We start from the raw sequence: 8,794 nt of genomic DNA on the forward strand, positions 1-8,794 counted from the left end.
CCCCCCCCCCCCCCCCCCCCGCCACGGCATCCCAGTGTGTGGGAAACTTCACCTGCTCTGGAAACTGCTGGGTGCCAAGGCTGGGACCACTAGGGCAGGGAAGGCGGGCGGACTCCGCTCACCAAGTAGAGAGAGGAGATCTACAGGGTGTCACCAGAGTCACTGGGAGATTTGTGCAGGGATGCCAGCTTGAGGAAGAGAGCTCTGTCTCATGGAAAGGGACCATTTTATGACAAGCACAGAGGAGGGGGACAGCTCAGCCTGTAACAGCAAACGCAGATCTTGGGGCAGGAAGGAGCTTGCTGTTCCTGGACCAGAAGAGAACCTGGCTAGTAACTCATAGTGAGCTATGAGTTAGGATGGTAATGTGACAGGTGCCACTGAGGAGGAAGGACACCTAGCATCTCCAAATGAGGGTAGGACCCAGACCTATCCTTTGTAAGTTCTACTTGTCCTGGCATTTAGGGACACTCCTGTTATAGATAGCAGAATGGCCCTGGATCCTTGCAATAGAACAAGAGGACACTCAGAGCTTTGGGGCCAAGAACCGAGCCTCCCTTCTCTTAGGCTACGTCCTGGGGGACGCTCAGGGTCCTGGGAGGGCGTAGGAAATGGTAATCAGCTTTATCCCAGGAGCCACCGCTTTGCTCGGGTTGTTACCTAGTCCTCCTTCTCATGCCGTCCAGAGGCTGGGGCTGGTAGCCTCTCCCGTGACTCGTTAGCACTGTCATTAGTACTGCTTCCTGGAATTTAATTTAATGAAGAGGCAAAAACAGCTCTAATGAAGGTGATGTAACAGCAGCCATTGAGCAGGGTGCACCTTGCCGTGTGGGAATGAGAGCTCTCTGTAGACAGTGGCTCGGAATAGAGAGCTCCTTCTCGGGGGACAGCAGGTCACTGCGTCAACCAAAAGTGATCAGACACTTAGAGGAGCGCCTGGTGAGGAGTAACACAGGCTGCCGGAGAAGCCGCAGCCTCCAGGAAGCTGCCAGCCAGGAAGAAGACCCTAAGATGAGGACCAGCGTGTGTCATTGCAGCAGGCTAGGTGTAACGTAGCGCCAGAAAGGAGGGCAGAGCACAAAGGCCATGCACGGGCAAGAAAGAGTCAAACCCATGGCTCTCAGAGGAGGTGAGGAAAAAGAACAATCAAACTGTCTTCTAAGATGAAATCATTTGAGGGCCTTTTTTTTTTTTTTTTTTTTTTGCTTTTTTTAGGCAGAGTGACAAGACTTGACATTTCATTTTTAAAGATTTGTTTTTTTAATTAACTAATTAATCAGTTATTTACATAGCGTCTCACTAAGTAGCTCTGGCTGGCCTGGAGCTCACAAGTTGGCCAGGCTGACCTTGAACTCACAGAGACCCTTCAGTCTCTGCCTCCCGAACGGTATTGAAGATGTGTCCCACCACACTAAGTCGTTCTTAATTTTTGTTTTATCTTTTTTAAGTGTGTATTACATTTTGTCTGCATGTATATAAGTATGTGCATCATCTGTGTGCCTGGTGTCCATGGAGGCCAGAAGAGGATGATACATCCCCTCGGATTAGAATTATGGTTGTGAGCTGCCATGTGGGTGCTGGGAACTGAACCTGGGTCCTCTGTAAGAACAACTACTCTCAGCTAGTGAGCCATCTCTCAAGACCCAGTTTTAATTTTTGTTGTTTTTGTCTTTGTTTTTGGAGACAGGGTCTCTTTGTGGAACAGCTCTGGCTGTCCTGAAACTTGCTTTTTGTTGACCAGGATGGCTTGGAACTCAGAGATCTGCCTGCCTCTGCCTCCCAAGTGGTGGGATTAAAGGCATGCGCCACCACCACCCTGCCCCAGTTTAAGGTTTTTTTTTTTTTTTTTGGTTTTTTAAAAAAAGACTTAAGTCAGGCATGGCAGCATAAACCTTTAATCTGAGTTTGAGGCCATCGTAGTCGACACTGTGAGTTCCACGACATAGTGAGACCCTTAAAAAGAGGAATTTACTTACATGACTGTTTTGTATTTGAAGGTGCTGGAAGACAATTGTGAGCTACCAAATGCCAGGTCCTCTGGAAGAGCGTCCAGTGCTCTTAACTGCTGAGCCGTCTCTCCTGCCCCTCCTTCTCCCATTTTTAAATTACGTGTATTTGTGTGTGGGTGTGAGCATGCGAAGGTGAGAGGGTGTCAGAAGAGGGTGTCGGATCCCAGGAGCTGAAGTTACACACATTCGAGTTGCCCAACACGGGTGCTAGGAACTGAATTCTGTCCTCACCAAGAGCAGCAAGTACTCTTAACTGCTGAGCCAGCTCTCCAGCCCCAAGATCTGATATTCTGATGATCCCTCTGGCTCCTACGAGAAACACAGCCTAAGGAAGAGGGAAGGCTGGGAGGCAGGGAGTAGCCATCACGTGAGGTGGAGTGAAGCCTGTCCCACAAGACTGTCCTGTCTCCTAGGAGACGAGATCTTAGGTGTGTGTATACAAATACAGTAAGGGGCTGTCTTTTGCTTCCTCCAGCAGGCCTGGGACTGGTTGGTCTCCTTTTAGCCTTCCCTGAAGGCTTAGCCTTTTCTCCAGATAAAGGTGGCTCTTTCTATATAAAAAGACCTTTTAAGGCCGAGTGTTGTGGCCCTTTCCTTTAGCCCCAGCATTCAGGAGGCAGAGGCAGGTCTCTGTGAGGTCGAGGCCAGCCTGGTCTGCACGAGTTCCAGGCCAGCTGGGGATACATGGTGAGATCTGATCTTAAAATAAATAAATACATTATTGTTGGTGTGTGTGTGTGTGGAAGGGCACGTGTACAGAGAACAAAAGAGAACTCTGTGGGGTCGGTTGTAGGTTTCTGGGATTTAACTCAGATTATCAGGCTTACACCCGCTGAGCCATCTAGCTGCCCCAAGAACACTTCTGAAGTTCCCATAATGGTTTCTTCACCTTTCTGCACCGCTCTATCTTCAGGAAGCCTTCCTGGCCCTGCCCCAGGGTCTTGACCAGTGCCGACCACAGTCCACAGAGGACTATTTCATAGGGTAAAAAACTGGAGGCTGCTCAGGCGTGAATCTTAGAGCTGTGCAGGGCGCATCCTCGTAGGGTACCGCTTGTCTCGGACTCTGCACCCAGTCCTCTAGTACCCCTCAGTTATACACATCCCCTCCTAAATGCTCTCACTGCCTCCCCACAAAAATCTACCTCCGGCGAGTAGAAGGCGGAAGTGGTCTCCTGGAGAGTTGCCCCGCCTTTTCCGGAATCTGTAGGCCAGAGCGCGCGATTTCAGCGGCCTCCTTCGTGGAAGAGCAGCGCCCCCTGGCGGGCAGAGAGCATGCGGCTCAGGAACTGTGGCGGACCACGCTCTTCATCTTCCTCTCTCTAGTCCTCGCTTGGCCTTGGGCCAACACTTCTGGTTGCTACCGTCTTCCAGGTCTTCTTGTTTCCTGCCCTGGGCTTTAGTTTCGCTTCCGCCGAAGCGTCAGTACGTTGCCATCGAGGCCTAGTTCCTCAAAGCAGTTCCTGTTTAACATCTTTTTTGCCCCGTGCCCTCTGTGGTACCCTGTTGGTCTTCCCTTGCCCGGCAGCAGAATCCATCCCAACCAAGCCTTCTTCCCTTCTAGCCATTATCAGCTGGTCCTTGGAATGTCTCCAGTGACGACAACTGTCTCTCCTGTTGCTTCGTCCTTTCTATCAGTATTCTCCCACCCTCTCGGCTTTCACGGCACAGCTGAGATTGGAGATTTAGAAAGTGGACGTCTTAGTCGGGCGGTGGTGGCGCACGCCTTTAGTCCCAGAACTTGGGAGGCAGAGGCAGGCGGATCTTTGTGAGTTCCAGACCAGCCTGGTCTGCAAGAGCTAGTTCCAGGACAGTCTCCAAAACCGCAAAAAAAAAAAAAAAAAAAAAAAAAAAAAGAAAGAAAGTGGACGTCTTGCCTGATTCCTGAAGGCTTAGGCTCGGTGTCGATTGCTGTGCCCAGCCCGAGATATGTACTGTGGGAACTGGAATGCACTGTGGAGTTTGGCCCGAAAGTCAAGGGTAGGATAAGGAGAGAAACTGAGTAATACCGGGAGGGGCTCTGAAACCCCTTAGGACCTGGGGAACATAGCTCAGCGGCTATGGCCTGTCTGTCATGTGCACAGCCCTGGGTTCCGTCCCCAGCGGGTGAGAGAGGGGATCTGGGTATGGGTTGGGAATGTAGCTGAATCTCTCAGTTGGTAGAGTGCTCTACCACTCAAGAAGCCCTGGTTCCATATCCGGCCCCACCTAAACTGGACATGATGCATGCATGCGATCTGAGAGATGGAGGCAGGGGGAAAGGGTCCATTCTGAGGTCTTCCCCAAGGTAAGGAAGCAAGTGGGCTCAGACTAGATCCCTGTGGTATTCACCAGCCCACAATACCCCTATGGAGATCTGGAATCCGCTCTCCCTGCCTCTTTTCTGCCACCTCCGTATAATCAAGGGTCCCTGCACAACTCAGACCACCAGAGGGCAGCAGAGGCCGCCTGTACAATTCGGGGCTTGGCGCTCAGGGCTCAGGCGGCTCTGGCTCACTAGGCTGGCTGTGCTCACGCTTTCGGGCCTTAGATTTTGTTGTTGTTGTTGCTGTTTGTTTGTTTGCTTGGGGTTGTTAGTTTTGTTTTCTTGGGACAGAACCTTTCCTCGTAGTCCCGGTCTGCCTACAACTCCCTACGTAGACTAAACTAGCCTTGAATTTGTGGCTTATCCACTGTAGGCTTCCCATGCTTCACCTAGACCTTGTGAAGTTGGTTTTTTTTTTTTTTTTTTTTTTTTTTTTNTGGAGTGGTTGAAGCATCCACACACAGCTGCTGGCCTGGGTGAGGCTGTGCCGTGTGAGACATGCCCCTTTCGTCCATCACTGAGCAAGATCACACAGGAGGATGTGGCCGCTCTAGCCAAGGGGATGTGGAGAAGCCCCCTCTCAGTCTCCAAGCAGTAACACTGTCCTCGGTGGACTCGGGTGACAGAAACGAGCCCTTGGACTGTCCTGACACATGGCAAGTTTTGCAAGGGGCCAGACAAGCTCAGCATAAAGGCTCACACCTGTCATTACGATATTCTAATGGCTGAGGCAGGAGGACTGTGGCCCTAAGGCTAGCCTGTGCCACATGGAGAGACTATGCTAAAAAATGGCTTCTTCTTTTGTTTGTTTTTTGTTTTTTCGAGACAGGGTTTCTCTGTGGTTTTGGAGCCTGTCCTGGAACTAGCTCTTGTAGACCAGGCTGGTCTCGAACTCACAGAGATCTGCCTGCCTCTGCCTCCCGTGCGCCACCACCGCCCGGCCAGACCTTGTGAAATTTTGAAAGAAGGTTTCTTGTTCTTTCCTTTTCTTTTTTTCTTCCCTCCCTCCCTCCCTCCCTCCCTCCCTCCCTCCCTCCCTCCCTCCCTTCCTTCCTTTCTTTCGAGACAGGGTTTCTCTGTGTAACTGCCTTGGTTGTTCTGATTAAAGGCGTAAACCACTACTACATGGCTTTTCCTCCTTTCTTCCTTCTTTCCTTCCTTCCTCCCTTCTTCCCTCCTCCCTCCCTCCTTCCTTCCTGTCTTTATATAGATTTATTTTATGTGTATCTGTGCACATGTGCGCAGGTTCTTATGGAGGTCAGAAGAAAGTGTCAATTGCCTGGAGTCAGAGCTTCAAGTAGCTGTGAGTCACCCACTGTGGGTGCTGGGAACTGAACTCAGGTCCTCTGGAAGAGCAGCAAGTACTCTTAACTGCTGAGCCTTCTCCGACTCCCCGAGAGCAGTTTTGTTCTTTCAGACTTTCTTTCGGGCTAGTCTTTCTAAGTCACTGGCTTGTCATCTCGTGTCTCTGCTACAAGCTGTCGGAAGGAAAGTCATTTGCTTAGCTTTTACACTGGGGTCAAGGCAGACTCCCGCACATGTCCCCAGGTCTTCCCACATGCTTGTTACTGGTCAGGTTTCCAGCCACACTGCGCTCTCTGGTTTCCAGGTATCACTGTAGATGCCCTCTCCATGGCTGTCTTCTTGCTCTGTTTCTCCAGCATCCTTTTTACCAGCTCCAGCTCGTCAGCCAGCTAAACTCTTCCATTTCCATTCTTTTCAGCATTAATTTCCAGTCTGTCTGCCTTCATTTCTTTCTTCCCTGTTTTTTCATTTCATTTCATTTTTTAAACTTAAAAAAAAGTGTATACAGGACTGGAGAGATGGCTCAGAGGTTAAGAGGACTGGCTGTTCTTCCAGAGGTCCCAGCACCCATGGCAGCTCACAGCCACCTGTAATGAGATACGGCGTCCTCTTCTATCATGCAGGCATACTTGCAGACAGAGCACTGTGTGTAAAATAGATAAATACATCTTCAAAAATATGTGTATGAACACATAAATGCAAGTGCCCAAGAGGGGCAGAGACTTTGGAAGCCCTGGAGCTAGAGTTACAGGTAGTTGTGAGCCCTCTGATGTGGATGCTGGGACTCAAACTTGGGTCTTTTAGAATAACAGTACAGAATCTAAACCTCTAAGCTGGCTCTCAATTCAGCAACTAGAGCAATCTGTATAACACTTAGACTTGCTAGTGGGGTGTGGCAGCATGTGCCTTTAATCTTAGCGTTCTCTTGGCAGAGGCAGGTGGACATCTGTGAGTGCAGGGCTAGCCTGGTCTGCAGAGGGAATTTCAGTCTAATCTAGGTGACATATCCAGATCTTGTCACAAGGCATGAGGGCTGGAGAGACGGCTCAGTGGCTAAAAGCACTGACTGCTCTTGTAGAGGGGCCTGACTTGATTCCCAGCATCCACATGGCGGCTCACAACCATCTGTTAACTCCAGTTCCACACAATCTGATGCCCTCTTCTGACCTCCTCAGGTCAGACATGTGTGTGATACTCATGTTCACATGCAGACAAAACACTTACGCACATTAAAAGTAAATAGATAGGGTTGTGGTGGCGCACGCCTTTAATCCCAGCACTTGGGAGGCAGAGGCAGGTGGATCTCTGTGAGTTTGAGGCCAGCCTGGTTTACAAGAGCTAGTTCTAGGCTAGGCACCAAAGCTCACAGAGAAACCCTGTCTTGAAAAACAAACAAAAACAAAAGTAAATAGATAAATAAAAAGTATTGTCTGCTTTAAAAAACCAACCAGTCAGGCATGGTGGCGCACAAAGCAACACAAAGGAAAAAAAAAGCAAAGCAAAACAAAACAAAGAAAACTAAAAATCGTTGAGTTGCCACTTACCACTGAATCTGAATCAGACCTTATTCTCTTTCATTTTGGGGCCTTTTCTGAACACTTTTTGTTTCACCCAGGCCCAGCCTCGGTGACCTCCTGGCTGTTCCTCCTATGTTAGGGCATGTGAGGGCCTCAGGGCTTCCCATTGTCCGGTCCTGCTGACTGGAACAATCTCCCGAGTTTCCCCTGCATGTCCTCCTGAACATTCCTGTATGGTTTCTTCTGAGTTTCTGAAGGAAAGTCCATCTTCTGTGAGGTCCGCCCTGGCCCCCTCATGACCCTTCTCCATTGCATCTTTTGATGCTTTTGCTCTGTCCAGTACTAAGCATTTTCTTTATCTACTTCTTTTTTTTTTTTTAATTTTTGTTCTCTTTCTTTTTTTTTCCCTTACTTTATCTACTTGGTTTTTTGAGAAAGAATTTCTCTGTGTAGCCCTGGTTGTCCTGGAACTCACTCTGTAGACCAGGCTGGCCTCAAACTCAGAGATCCACTTGCCTCTGCCTCCCAAGGGCTGGAATTAAAAGTGTGTGCCACTATGCCCGGCTAGTACAAAGTATCTTCTAATGAGTGAGATAACTTAGTAGTCATGTTTAATGCCTGTATGCTAAAGGTCCCTTCCCCTTGTTCATTGTCATTTAAGGAGTGTTTGGCAGCAGGGTGGTGGCAGCACATGCTTTAATCCCAGCACTTAGGAGGCAGAGGCAGGTAGACCTCTGTGATTTTGAGGTCAGCCTGGTCTATAAAGTGAGTTCCAGGCCAGTCAGGACTATGCAGAGGGACCCTCTCAAAAACAAACAAACAAACAAAAAACAAAACAAAAACAAACAAAAAACCAAACCAAAACAAAATGTTTGTGAAAAGTTTCTATAAATATTTTTGGGATAGCTTCGATATATTTTGAGAGATGAGCCTGTGCCTAATATGTGTGAATCCATGGGTCTGATCCCCACCACCCTACCTGGAAATAAAACTGGACCCTGGGTTTAATATCCAACACCAAAATAACAAAACAAAACAAAACAAAAAACAGACGACTTATTTTTTGTATGAAAGAAGATTGTACACTTGGTGCAGAGATGTGTGCAAGGTCAGCTGCTAGGCAGTGAGGGACCAATATATTTTCCTGGCCATATTATCTTTTTGGTCCTTCTCTCTCTCTCTCTTTCTCTTTTTGTTTTTTTCAAGACAGGGTTTCTCTGTAATTTGGGGGCCTGTACTGGAACTAGCTCTTGTAGACCATACTGGCCTCCAACTCACAGAGATCTGCCTGCCTCTGCCTCCCGACTGTTGGGATTAAAGGCATGTACCACCACTGCCTGGCTCTCTGTCTCTTTTTTAAAAGATTCATTTATTTATTCTATATACAGTGTTCTGTCTGCAGGCCAGAACGCCAGATCTCATTATAGATGGTTGTGAGCCACCATGAGGGTGCTGGGAATTGAACTCAGGACCTCTGGAAGAGCAGCCAGTGCTCTTATTTTTTTATTTTTATTTTTTTGTTTTTCAAGACAGGGTTTCTCTGTGGTTTTGGAGCCTGTCCTGGAACTAGCTCTGTAGACCAGGCTGGTCTCGAACTCACAGAGATCCGCCTGCCTCTGCCTCCCAAGTGCTGGGATTAAAGGCGTGCGCCACCACCGA

Source organism: Alexandromys fortis, unplaced genomic scaffold (genome assembly GCF_014885135.2).
Source record: "Alexandromys fortis isolate MF-2015 unplaced genomic scaffold, M_Fortis_MF-2015_v1.1 scaffold_36, whole genome shotgun sequence".
Taxonomy (NCBI): Eukaryota; Metazoa; Chordata; class Mammalia; order Rodentia; family Cricetidae; genus Alexandromys; species Alexandromys fortis.